Consider the following 12901-nt stretch of genomic DNA (forward strand, 5'->3'; position numbering starts at 1 on the left):
CAGCTGTGTGTGGGGCGAGGGGGTGCAGCTATGTGTGGGGTGAGGGGGCGCAGCTGTGTGTGGGGCGAGGGAGCGCAGCTATGTGTGGGGTGAGGGGGCGCAGCTGTGTGTGGGGCGAGGGAGCGCAGCTATGTGTGGGGTGAGGGGGCGCAGCTGTGTGTGGGGTCAGGGGGTGCAGCTGTGTGTGGGGTGAGGGGGCGCAGCTGTGTGTGGGGCGAGGGAGCGCAGCTGTGTGTGGGGTGAGGGGGCGCAGCTATGTGTGGGGTGAGGGGGCGCAGCTGTGTGTGGGGTGAGGGGGTGCAGCTGTGTGTGGGGTGAGGGGGCGCAGCTGTGTGTGGGGCGAGGGAGCGCAGCTGTGTGTGGGGTGAGGGGGTGCATCTGTGTGTGGGGTGAGGGGGCGCAGCTGTGTGTGGGGTGAGGGGGCGCAGCTGTGTGTGGGGTGAGGGGGTGCAGCTGTGTGTGGGGTGAGGGGGCGCAGCTGTGTGTGGGGCGAGGGAGCGCAGCTGTGTGTGGGGTGAGGGGGTGCAGCTGTGTGTGGGGTGAGGGGGCGCAGCTGTGTGTGGGGTGAGGGGGCGCAGCTGTGTGTGGGGCGAGGGGGCGCAGCTGTGTGTGGGGTGAGGGGGCGCAGCTGTGTGTGGGGCGAGGGGGTGCAGCTATGTGTGGGGTGAGGGGGCGCAGCTGTGTGTGGGGCGAGGGAGCGCAGCTATGTGTGGGGTGAGGGGGCGCAGCTGTGTGTGGGGCGAGGGAGCGCAGCTATGTGTGGGGTGAGGGGGCGCAGCTGTGTGTGGGGTGAGGGGGTGCAGCTGTGTGTGGGGCGAGGGAGCGCAGCTGTGTGTCGGGTGAGGGAGCGCAGCTATGTGTGGGGTGAGGGGGCGCAGCTGTGTGTGGGGTGAGGTGGTGCAGCTGTGTGTGGGGTGAGGGGGCGCAGCTGTGTGTGGGGTGAGGGGGCGCAGCTGTGTGTGGGGTGAGGGGGCGCAGCTGTGTGTGGGGTGAGGGGGCGCAGCTGTGTGTGGGGTGAGGGGGCGCAGCTGTGTGTGGGGTGAGGGGGCGCAGCTGTGTGTGGGGTGAGGGGGCGCAGCTGTGTGTGGGGTGAGGGGGCGCAGCTGTGTGTGGGCTGTGTAGCACCAGAAGACACTGCTAACAAGGGGTAATAAATCTTGCATTGGAAGCAAAGATGGGAATGTAGATCTGATGTTTCTTGATTTGGGAATGATGGCGGATTCTGCATAAGATATGCCACAGTCACCAGATATGAGGTAAACCAAGCACAAGTAAAATTATCGCTGGAACATGGTACAATGCCTGAGGGGAGGTGTTTGATATAGTAGTATAATGGTCCTATCTGGAGAGCGAGAGCTTTCTGTATGTTTAATGTTACGCCTATTTCCAGGCTATTCAGATAGTGATGGAGACCCTGCTGCTGCCCCCACACAGGTGGGTATAGTCACAAGTCATGGCACACACCAAGGCTGATACATAAGAAAGTAGAGTAACATGTGGGCAGACACTGCTGCCACTAACCAGCTGCAGAGGCCTAGGGGACATGCCTAACCACAGGGGTCACCGTAATAGACCAAACCTCTTAGCTCTCTTTTCAGGTTCTAGAACATTGCGGCATCAAAAATGGTCCAGGAGGAAAGAAGACTTGGAAACAGCGAGGATCAAAAAGAGGATGTCCAAGTCCTGGTGGCCGGTGGTAAGAGAGTATTACTGAGAGCATTGTTCCCACTGATGGCATAAGCAGCTTATTTAGAAGTAGCCACGTGTGACCTGGGGAGCGGAGGATGGGCGGCTGCAGGATTTGGCATCACTACAATCAGATATATAAGTAAGCCCGCATGGCATGTGGTAAATGCAAAGTAGGGCAAAAAGTGGAAAGTTTCTCAGGGCCATGCCCGGAGCCCTTGTACCCGTTCCAGAGATTGCAGGTTGACTATATATAGTTCCTAAAGTTGAGATGGTATGTGAATGTGCTTGTGTATATAATATCTCTCTTCAGGATGGCCTGGGGCGTATCTGGTGAAGAAAGCTATCACAAACGAGACTGCAGATAGACGGCTACTGAAAGATGTAGTGTAAGATCCCCGAGAGCATCAAAGTGATATTGAAACTCACTATACAGGACAGGTAATGAGAAAAATGTACATCATGGGGATATAACAAGTGTATCTTACCCCCATACAGTCCCCAGAGTATTGAAGAGTCTTTATCACTTGTATTTGTCTATTCTGTAAGGTACGTTCTTGCCGAATTCGCCTTAGATTTGGACGGTATTTATCACAGTTGTTCCTGACGCAGTCTGGTCTGCTAATTGATTATGGGATGATTATGAGATTAATGTGTATTTCCAGTTCTTTCTTTCCTTACTGATTCTGAGTTAGTGGAAGGAACTTATAAACTAAAACCCAAAGATTGGATGGAGATAAAGAGACACGTGAGATGCAATGGTCACTTCCAGTTCCTGGTAACCCGTACAGCTGTGAGTATACAGTCCTATGAAAAAGTTTGTGCCCCCCTATTGATCTTAATCCTTGTTAGTTCTAAATATTTTGGTGTTTGCCATGTCAGTCTGATCTATCTAATAACTGATGGACACAGTAATATTTCAGGATAGAAATGAGGTTTATTGTCCTAACAGAGAATGTGCAATCTGCATTACACCAAAATGTGACCGATGCAAAAGTCTGGGCACCCCAACAGAACAGTGCCAGTAATATTTAGTAGATCCTCCTTTTGCCTCTAGTCGCTTCCTGTAGCTGTTAATCAGTTCCTGGATCCTGGATGAAGGGATTCTGGACCATTCCTCTTTACAATTCGCGTTCAGTTCAGTTTGATGGTGGCCGAGCATGGACAGCCCGCTCTCAAATGATCTGAAAACAAAGATTGTTCAACATAGTTGTTCATGGGCAGAATACAAAAAGTTGTCTCAGAGATTTAACCTGTCAGTTTCCACTGTGAGGAACATAGTAAGGAAATGGAAGACCACAGGGACAGTTCTTGTTAAGAACAGAAGTGGCAGGCCAAGAAAAATATCAGAAAGGCAGAGAAGAAGAATGGTGAGAACAGTCCAGGACAATCCACAGACACCTCCAAAGAGCTGCAGCATCATCTTGCTGCAGATGGTGTCACTGTGCATCGGTCAACTATACAGCGCACTTTGCACAAGGAGAAGCTGTATGGGAGAGTGATGAGAAAGAAGCCGTTTCTGCACGTACGCCACAAATAGAGTCGCCTGAGGTATGAAAAAGCACATTTGGACAAGCCAGCTTCATTTTGGAAGAAGGTCCTGTGGACTGATGAAACAAAGATTGAGTTGTTTGGTTATACAAAAAGGCGTTATATATGGCGTCCAAAAAAAACAGCATTCTAAGAAAAACACTTGCTACCCACTGTAAAATTTGGTGGAGGTTCCATCATGCTTTGGGGCTGTGTGGCCAATGCCGGCATCGGGAATCTTGTTAAAGTTGAGAGTCGCATGGATTCCACTCAGTATCAGCAGATTCTTGAGAATAATGTTCAAGAATCAGTGACGAAGTTGAAGTTACGCCGGGGATGGATATTTCAGCAAGACAATGATCCAAAACACCGCTCCAAATCCTCAGGCATTCATGCAGAGGAACAATTACAATGTTCTGGAATGGCCATCCCAGTCCCCAGACCTGAATATCATTGAACATCTGTGGGATGATTGGAAGCGGGCTGTCCATGCTCGGCCACCATCTAACTGAACTGAACGCGAATTGTAAAGAGGAATGGTCCAGAATCCCTTCACCCAGGATCCAGGAACTGATTAACAGCAACAGGAAGCGACTAGAGGCAAAAGGAGGATCTACTAAATATTACTGGCACTGTTCTGTTGGGGTGCCCAGACTTTTGCACCGGTCACATTTTGGTGTAATGCATATTGTATATTCTCTGTTAGTACAATAAACCTCATTTCTATCCTGAAATATTACTGTGTCCATCAGTTATTAGATAGATCAGACTGACATGGCAAACACCAGAATATTTACAGCGATTAATAGGGGGGCACTAACTTTTTCATAGGACTGTATAAGGAAAGCCTTGCTGTCATGGGGTTTTGTTCCCACTCGATGATGTTCTTGAAGACAAATTGGGCAATAAACTATCAGAGGATTTGGATCCTGAGAAGAAAACCTAAAGGACGATCGGACTCATGGATCAATTGGACTATATCACTGCAGCCCAAAGAGGGTTGTGTCCGATAGTGGGAAACTTGTGTTTCCATTACATTGACCCTGATGAAAATGTGAAAATTCATAATGTAAATTGTGATTGTGGGATGTAATATTGTGTGATGTAATATTGTGTGATTGTGGGATTGTGGGATGTAATATTGTGTGATGTAATATTGTGGGATTGTGGGATTGTGGGATGTAATATTGTGTTTCTTTTGCTCGTTCAAATTAATACTTTGTTTGAAAATGTCTGAGCTAACATGAACACAAATGTATACTAACTAAGGATTTGTGCAGAACAAGATGGCTGAATATTGAGGTTAACATATCACATGACAGGAGGGCGTACTAATGGAACGTAACATCGTACTGCTGACAGGAGAAAGGCTATTGATGACATGCCGGTGCCGAGGTCACATGCTCAGTTACGTACGTTTTTGGGGCTAGTCTCATACTGTAGGTCCTGGATACGTTCCGCCTCACTTGCACTCCGGCCTCTGTATGATCGCTTGACCTCAGAACCACTTATACTCACACGAGAAGCTATTGATGTCTTCTACCAACTGAAGGTGCAGGTGGCTAGTGCTTCCGCTCTGGGACTACCAAAAAGCCCTTTCAGCTATTTGTATCTGAGATGTCGGGCCCTGGCACATGGCGATAGGCACAGGCGTGTAACATACTACAGATTACTCTAATTCTTCTTGTCTGATATGTAATTGCTAAGATTTAATAAACTGTATAACTAGGTGTAGTGTAATGAGATATGTTGTATATTGAGCAGAATTGCTGCAACATCGGGAATCCCGGACAAAGGGCAGGTGAAGTACTAGTGATTGCAGAACTATGCACAAAATGGGGGAAATGTGAGGGGCAAGTATAGTCATGTATCTCTGATACTGATGGCATCTACCCCGGGTGTTCCCCCAACACGGCGTTCACTGCACAGCCGCAATGACCCGTCCCCTGTATTCTGTGTTTCGGTGCGATTCCGGGGATATCCGATTTTTAGGGTTTTATTTACATCTTAACCCCTTAACAAAAATCTAAGTGTGTTAAAAAAAAATGTTTTTCTAAAAGTCGCCATCTTCTGACCCCCGTAACTTTTTTATACCTCCGTGTACGGGGATGCAGAGGGCGTCTGTTTTGGCGGGGCCGGGTGTACTTCTCAGTTCCACCATTTTGGGGAATTGCTTTTGCTTTGAGCACTTTTTTATTAAAATTTTTATCAGAGGCAAAACAGTGAAAAAACGACGGTTTGGCACTTTTGACTTTTTTTCCCACTATGACGTTTACCGAACAGGAAAAATATTTTGTATTCATAATGTGAATGTGTGTCACAGTATTGCAGTAGTTTTATATGAGTTCTAGGGAAAGGGGGGATTGCAATTTTTATTATTTAAAAAAATAATAATTATATTTTTTTTTACAACTTTTTTTTGGCATTTGGTCTTGAACCCCAGGGGGTCTGATCACTAATCCAATGCATTGCAAAATACAGGTGTTTCTATTGCAGGCTACCTAACATAGCAATGGAATGACAAGCCGGGGAGATGTCACAAGGTCTCCACTGTCATAGCAATGGGACGCCGGCCCCGGTGAAAATGGTGGTGCCCATTCACCACCAGGAAAATGGCGCCTTGGCCAGCTTTGACTGAGGCACCAGAGGGGTTAATGCGGGCACCGACTGGGGTAATTAGCACTGGGTGTCTACTGTTTTATACCTAGCGGCTATGGCGACCCCCCCGGCTCCCGGGCAGCCGCCATAGTTAAACACCCGCCACTAGTACAGCGGATGTCGGGAAGGGGTTAAATATCCTGTAGGAAACAGCATTGGCATTAGTCACCTGCAAGATGCCACAAAGGGCAGGGGTGTCCGATTTGGAGAAAGGGGCAATTGTCGGGTAACACAGAAATGGTCGATCCTTAAGGAACATAGCAAGCAAACTCAATTACCCAAAATCAACAGTGGCCTATGTGACTACCAAGTGGAAGGTGATTGTCGGAATGTGCCCTGAGTCAACAAACCCCAAAACTGGGAGCCCGACGAGTGCTGGCCAGAGAAACCGCACCCTACCGATGGCTGACATACACCAGGAGCGTCACCGGGCACCCGGGAGTATTGTGTCCATCCATCCCATCTGTAAGGAGCGTCTGCCGGGGGCCACCGACTACTGGAGAGGAAGAAATGGCGCTTTACTATTCTGCCGCAGGTGTAGACAGTGTAGTAGCACAACTCCAAACCTCCTGGAGCCTCCTGGTGCTTGGAGAGTCTGGATCATAAGACATGGCGGCTATTAGTGGCCTGGCCTTGGATGGGAGTTGTAGTTTGGTAATCTGGGTGCCGCTCTTTTGGGAAGGAGTCTGTGTTTGCGGGAGCAGTTACGGTACTTGAAGACTCATTGTTGTGACTTAGCACGTCATCTCTTGTGTGTATAAGGGGGTCCTCCGCATCCACCTCACAATCGCTGCTACTACTACTCTCAATGGCGGCTTGTCCCAGAACTTTCCACCTCTCCGTAGCTGCGGCAGGGTCACTCTGTTTCTGAGGCGCTTCTGTTTCTGACCTATTCGGCCTGTACCTTTGTGACCTCCACATCCGCACCCGCTCTAATAACCCGTGCACTGAGCTGGAGGATCTAGGGGGCCGTGATTGACATGACATTTTGGACGGTCTGGGGGACTTGTAGATACGGGGTGACATCTCCTGCCGCTACACCTCTCGCCTCTGCTGAGTTGGTATTCGGCTGTCCCGCTCAGACGTCCGGGGGCTCAGGGCCGCACTCCTTGGTGCTGAGTCGTTCCATCACACTACTATAGGCACAGCTTGGTTTGCTATACAGTCCATAGGTGGGGGAGAGCTTATGGCCCCCCCTAGTGGTGCAGGATAGATGGATATGTGGCTTAGTATACGGCGCCATGTAGAGAGGTCTCAGGTAAGAGCTCAGCTCTCCGGCCTTGGAACGTCTCTGTTATTTTCCATACAGGGTTGATGGGGCGTTTCGCCAGGGCCGCCATCAGGAATTTTGGGGCCCCATACAGCCTAAGTGTCTGCCCCCCCCCCCCCCCCCGCCGCCATTTTAAAACTACTTTAATTTGCGACATACCCATTCTGTATTACATTTCCCTTTATTTAGCAGCATTACAAGGCTTAATCAGACTCTATTTGCAGGTATAATCTGCTACGTGTGACCGCGCCTATAGAGAGCCCACACCATATATAAGAGCCTCCTAATAAATCCTCAGGGCTTATTCACATTGCGTTTTTGGCCTCCCTTGCCGGGATACGTTGGTAACCAGTCAGAATCAGCTGTCAACTTATCCCTGCACGAAGAACTGGCCATTAAAAAAAGGGGGGGCCTGCAGTTCTGTGCAGTTCTGTGCAGGGATAAGTGGGGAGCTGATTGTGACTGGTTACCAACGTATCCCGGCAAGGGAGGCCAAAAACGCAGTGTGAACACTCCTTTAAAGTGAAAGTCCCACCCCCAAAACAGGCTGCTATGCTAGTAACACAGCGGCCTGCATCATTATTAATACAAAGCACACATACCTTTGGAGCTATTGTGTGCTTTGTAGTTCTCCAGCTAAAAACTTATATATTATATACTAGCTTTTACCCGCGACTTCATCTGCGGTGATTTGAGAATTGGGCAGACACAGACGTGTGAAACTGTAAAAGTGCTTTAAAAAGTTTGGTGGGCTAGCAAATGTGATGTGATGTGTTGTATTGTGTATGTAGTGATACAGACAATGTGATGTGTTGTATTGTGTATGTCGTGATACAGACAATGTGATGTGTTATATAGTGGAAAGCTATATGTAAATGTGAGTGAGTAGAGTGAGGGCGACTCCTGAGGTGACAGTAAGGAGTGTGCAGGCAGGTTGAGGCAGGAAATGCCAGGCAGTGTGTGTGAGTCTATAGCTGGGGCTAGGAGTCCTGCTTTTGTGAGTCTCCTGCTAGGAAGCCATGTTGTTTAGTGGCACCAAAAGTAGCCTGTGACTCAATCCTGAGGGAAAACTATGTTTGTGGAAAATTGCACGCAAATCCGTCCAGGAGTTTTAGCGTGATTGAGGAACAAACATCCAAACTCACAAACATCCAAACACACAAACTTTCACACTTATAATATTAGTAGGATTATTGCCCCAGTTCCCTCTCCACAGTGCCGCACACCTGATGTCCCAACAATCCCCCCCCTCCACCCTCTAACATCTTTCCACTGCCCCCTGTACCCATACCTCCCAACTTTTGAAGAACCAAAAGAGGGACAAAATGTGCGGTGCGCAAATTTAGCCCCACCCACTGTTATGTTGACTCCATCCATTCTCATTAATTTTTCATGTGCCCGCACACAGTATAATCCTCCTACAGTCACCCGTAAATTATATGTCCCCCCTCTATCTCTCCCCCAGCTTCATATACACCCTTCATCTGCACCCAGTTTCATGTCTCCCACCCAATCTCTGCCCCCAGATTCATGTCCGCCCATCCATCTCTGCCCCCAGTTTCATGTCCCCTCCATCTCTGTCCTGTTTCATGTCCCCCATCTCTACCCCCAGATTCATGTCCCCTCCATCTCTGCCCCCATATTCATGTCCCCTCCATCTCTGCCCCCATATTCATGTCCCTCCATCTCTGCCCCCATTGTCATGCCGTCCTCTCTCTGCCCCCAGTTTCACGTTCCACATTACACTGACTGACTTACCTTCTCCTTCGTTCCCTCGCAGCTCTCTGCGCGCCTGTCTCTCACTGGCGCACAGTTATAGACGCGATGTGACGTCATCACATCGCGTCTACAAGCCAGTAGCGGAGGCGGCGAAGCGAGGAGCTGACACAGGTCAGCTCCTCGCTTCAGCCGCACATGTGACCTGTGTCAGCTCCTCGCTTCGCCGCCGGCTACTGGCTTGTAGACGCGATGGCTGAAGCGAGGAGCTGACCTGTGTCAGCTCCTCGCTTCGCTGCTACCGCCGGCTACTGGCTTGTAGACGCGATGTGATCACATCGCGTCTACAGCCGCATATGTGTCAGCGAGAGAGGCACGCAGCGGTGAAGCGAGGAGCTGACACAGCTCCTTGCTTCAGTCGCGTATGTCTTCAACTCAGATCTGCGTCCTCTGGATGCAGATCTGAGTTGAAATAGGACATACACAATGACTGCTACGGGCGCCAGGGGGCCGGCACACGGTGGCGGGCCAAAACCGGGCCCCCCCCATTTTTCAATTTGGCCGGGCCCCTGACGCCAGTACCAGTAGTACTGCCCTATCGGCGGCCCTGCGTTTCGCCGTTACCTCGGGCTCCGGGTCGGGTTCTGTCTCCTGGTCTCGTTCTGTCTTAGCCTTCATCTTGTGAGAAGTGTGAGGGGTTTCCTTCAGCCATGATGAGACGGAGTTGGGATCGCTGCTCTGAGGGTATTACCACTAAACATTAGCAGATAGCTCAGCTCCTCTGTAAGACGCCTGGAAGACGTTCAGCCCCGGCCGCCATGATGACTTCTCCATACAATGCCTGTACACACAAGTTTCCCATCATCCCCACCCCCTGTTGGTGGCCCCCACATAGTAATCTGTGGCCCCTTCTTGTGTCACAGCCCCTCCTCCACAGAATCCATCCTTCTATCTGCTGCTGAGCCACGGCTACGTTTTGCCATGAAAGAGTTAATTCCCTCCTTTCGGACAGTGTCAGGCTGTGTATCATGAATCTTCTCACTCCAGGGCACCAGAGGGCGGGGGGGGGGGGGGGGGGGGGAAACCTGGTACTCACTACTCTGACTGATCGATATATATATTGTATAGTGAAGATTTAGGTGAGAGGGTCGGACAACTCCTCCTGGCAGCTCGGTGATTATGGGCTGTGTCTGTATACAGTGACCGGGCGGGCGGCATTCCTCTATGATTAGTGTAATGGATGGACTGTCATTATAGTCATCACCAGCAATCTCCTGACAGCGGCAAATGGAACCCCGACTACTCGCTGGATGTGACTGATATACAAGGAGCCGCTCCAATGTATATAGACAGGAGTGGCACCACTGTATACACAGGAGCGGCACTGCTGTATACACACAAGAGCAGCACTGCCGTATATATACACAGGACCGGCACCACCATTATATACACAGAAGCGGCACTACTGTATACACGCAGGAGCGGCCCCTCCATATACACACAGGAGCGGCACTGCCGTATATACACTCACCGGCCACTTTATCAGGTACACCATGCTAGTAACGGGTTGGACCCCCTTTTGCCTTCAGAACTGCCTCAATTCTTGGTGGCATAGATACAACAAGGTGCTGGAAGCATTCCTCAGAGATTTTGCTCCATATTGACATGATGGCATCACACAGTTGCAGTCGCAGATTTGTCGGCTGCACATCCATGATGCGAATCTCCCGTTCCACCACATCCCAAAGATGCTCCTCTATTGGATTGAGATCTGGTGACTGTGGAGGCCATTGGAGTACAGTGAACTCATTGTCATGTTCAAGAAACCAGTCTGAGATGATTCCAGCTTTATGACATGGCATTGCATTATCCTGCTGAAAGTAGCCATCAGATGTTGGGGACATTGTGGTCATAAAGGGATGGACATGGTCAGTATGCTGTTACAGCAGGGGTATTGCTGAAGTAATGATTCTTGTTCATATTGTATCATTCATGCTTGATTGTTTGACTTTCATACAGTGTGTTTCATATCTTGTGCAATGCTGGTGCATAGAGATTGATAATGTGTGAAGGGCTCTTTAAGTAGTTTTCTCCCATAATTCTCTGTTTCTGTTACTCCTCCCTTCTTGTTGCATCTTCTTCCTGGATATGTGTTATTCAGTCTGTAACCACTGAGCAACCATCTTGTAGAACTGAGAAAGGAATTGTGTTTTGACCGTATGGCATATCATCTCTCAAGGTAAAGACAAATAAACTACCTGAAGCAACTCCATTGCATCTCTCCACATGCAACCTGGGAACGCAGGGAATGAAATGTCAGCGCGTTCTGCTATCTGCCATTAGCTTACATACGGGAATTACAATCTCACATCTTCAGAGATTTCTCTAACATGCATCTGTGGCAGAATAGTCAAAACACAAACTTTCTAGTTAAAACAAGCTATATCTGCAGCTCCTGCAGGATCTACAGACAGCCTGCAAGCAAGCACAGTGAGAATACAGCATAATCTGCAGGACGCCACACAGCCTGCAGGTGAGCTCACAGCTGTCCTCCATCTTGAGCACATGTTCTCCTCACCACAGTGAAATAAGGGGCAGCGCCATCTTTATTGACATTTTCCACACAAAGGCACCATGTCCACAAGGAGCTATGTGGATTCCCCTGTCACTGCATCTGGGACAGTGCATCCTGCTATCAGGGACTCAGATGTGCAGGAAACAGACTCCATGTTTCAGGATGTACAAATTGAGCGATTAAAACGTGTCAGTAAACCCACGCAAAAGATTAGAGAGAACTTTGAAATAACTAAAGAAGAGTTCTGTGATAATCTTGATGAATTATGGCGAAGAACTGAACATTATATAGCAGCGCTCTCACGCCATGACAGTGACGCAGCAAAATTGGTCACCACACTAAACCGCTTATCTGCCGCCTATGAACGCCATCAGCGACTGTCTGCAAAATACGTCACATTCCTGAGTAACGCTGATTTTGATGATGCTATAGCAGAGCTAACTGAGAGGGAGAACCTATTCCAAACGAAAGATGCCGCAGTGAAAAACGCCAGAGATAAGGCAGAACTCCGCATCGCGCACCTACAAGAAGTAAGGTCCCATCGGTCTACTTCATCCAAACATACGCTGTCATCCTCCAGATCCTCTCGTTCCAGAAGGTCAGCATTACACGATAAGCTTATTGAGATCCGTGCTGACGCAGAGGAGGCCAGTGTCAGACGGTCCTTTGCTGAGAAGGAAGCAGAAATGGCGCAAAGGCAAGCAGAGGCAAAAGCTGAAATGGCGAAGAAGGAAGCAGAGACAGAAGCTCAACTAAAAATTCTCCAAATGGAAAGGGAGGAAGCAGCTGCCTTAGCCAAGCTAAAGGTTCTTGAACAAGCATTAGATCAAGACGCCGACCTAGACTGCTCCATCCCTGCAGAAGTGGAAGACCCAGCTGACCGCACTGCCAATTATGTGCTGAAGCAATCATCTCCTGCACCGCCTGCTAAGTTACATGCACCAGCACCACTCCAAACCGACTACATGGCTGTGAAGCATCAGATGATGCCACCTATCCAGAGCAAGGTAATTTCCAGCATCACACATGCAGATCCTCCAGAAACTAAACCACAGCTCAACCCTTATGCTACATCATTTCACCCCGATTCATCTCGGCCCCATATGCCAGAGAATTTATACGTCCCAGGGATATCACAAGTTAATCTGGTGACACAAGGTGGGAGATCAGACATGTCGGACTTTGCCAGATATATGATACGCAGGGAGCTGATAAACAATAGTCTCTCAAAGTTCGATGACCATGCTGAGAATTATAGAGCCTGGAAATCCACCTTTGAAGCAGTGATCAGTGATCTTAACCTCACTGCCAAAGAAAAACTTGACTTGCTTGTTAACTGGTTAGGCCCAGATTCTGCAGAACGTATAAAGACATTGAGAGCAGTTCATGCGGGCCACTCAGAGGAAGGTCTTGCTGCGGCATGGGAGAGACTTGAACAGACTTATGGCAGTTCTGAAGCTATAGAA

Source organism: Leptodactylus fuscus, chromosome 4 (genome assembly GCF_031893055.1).
Source record: "Leptodactylus fuscus isolate aLepFus1 chromosome 4, aLepFus1.hap2, whole genome shotgun sequence".
Taxonomy (NCBI): Eukaryota; Metazoa; Chordata; class Amphibia; order Anura; family Leptodactylidae; genus Leptodactylus; species Leptodactylus fuscus.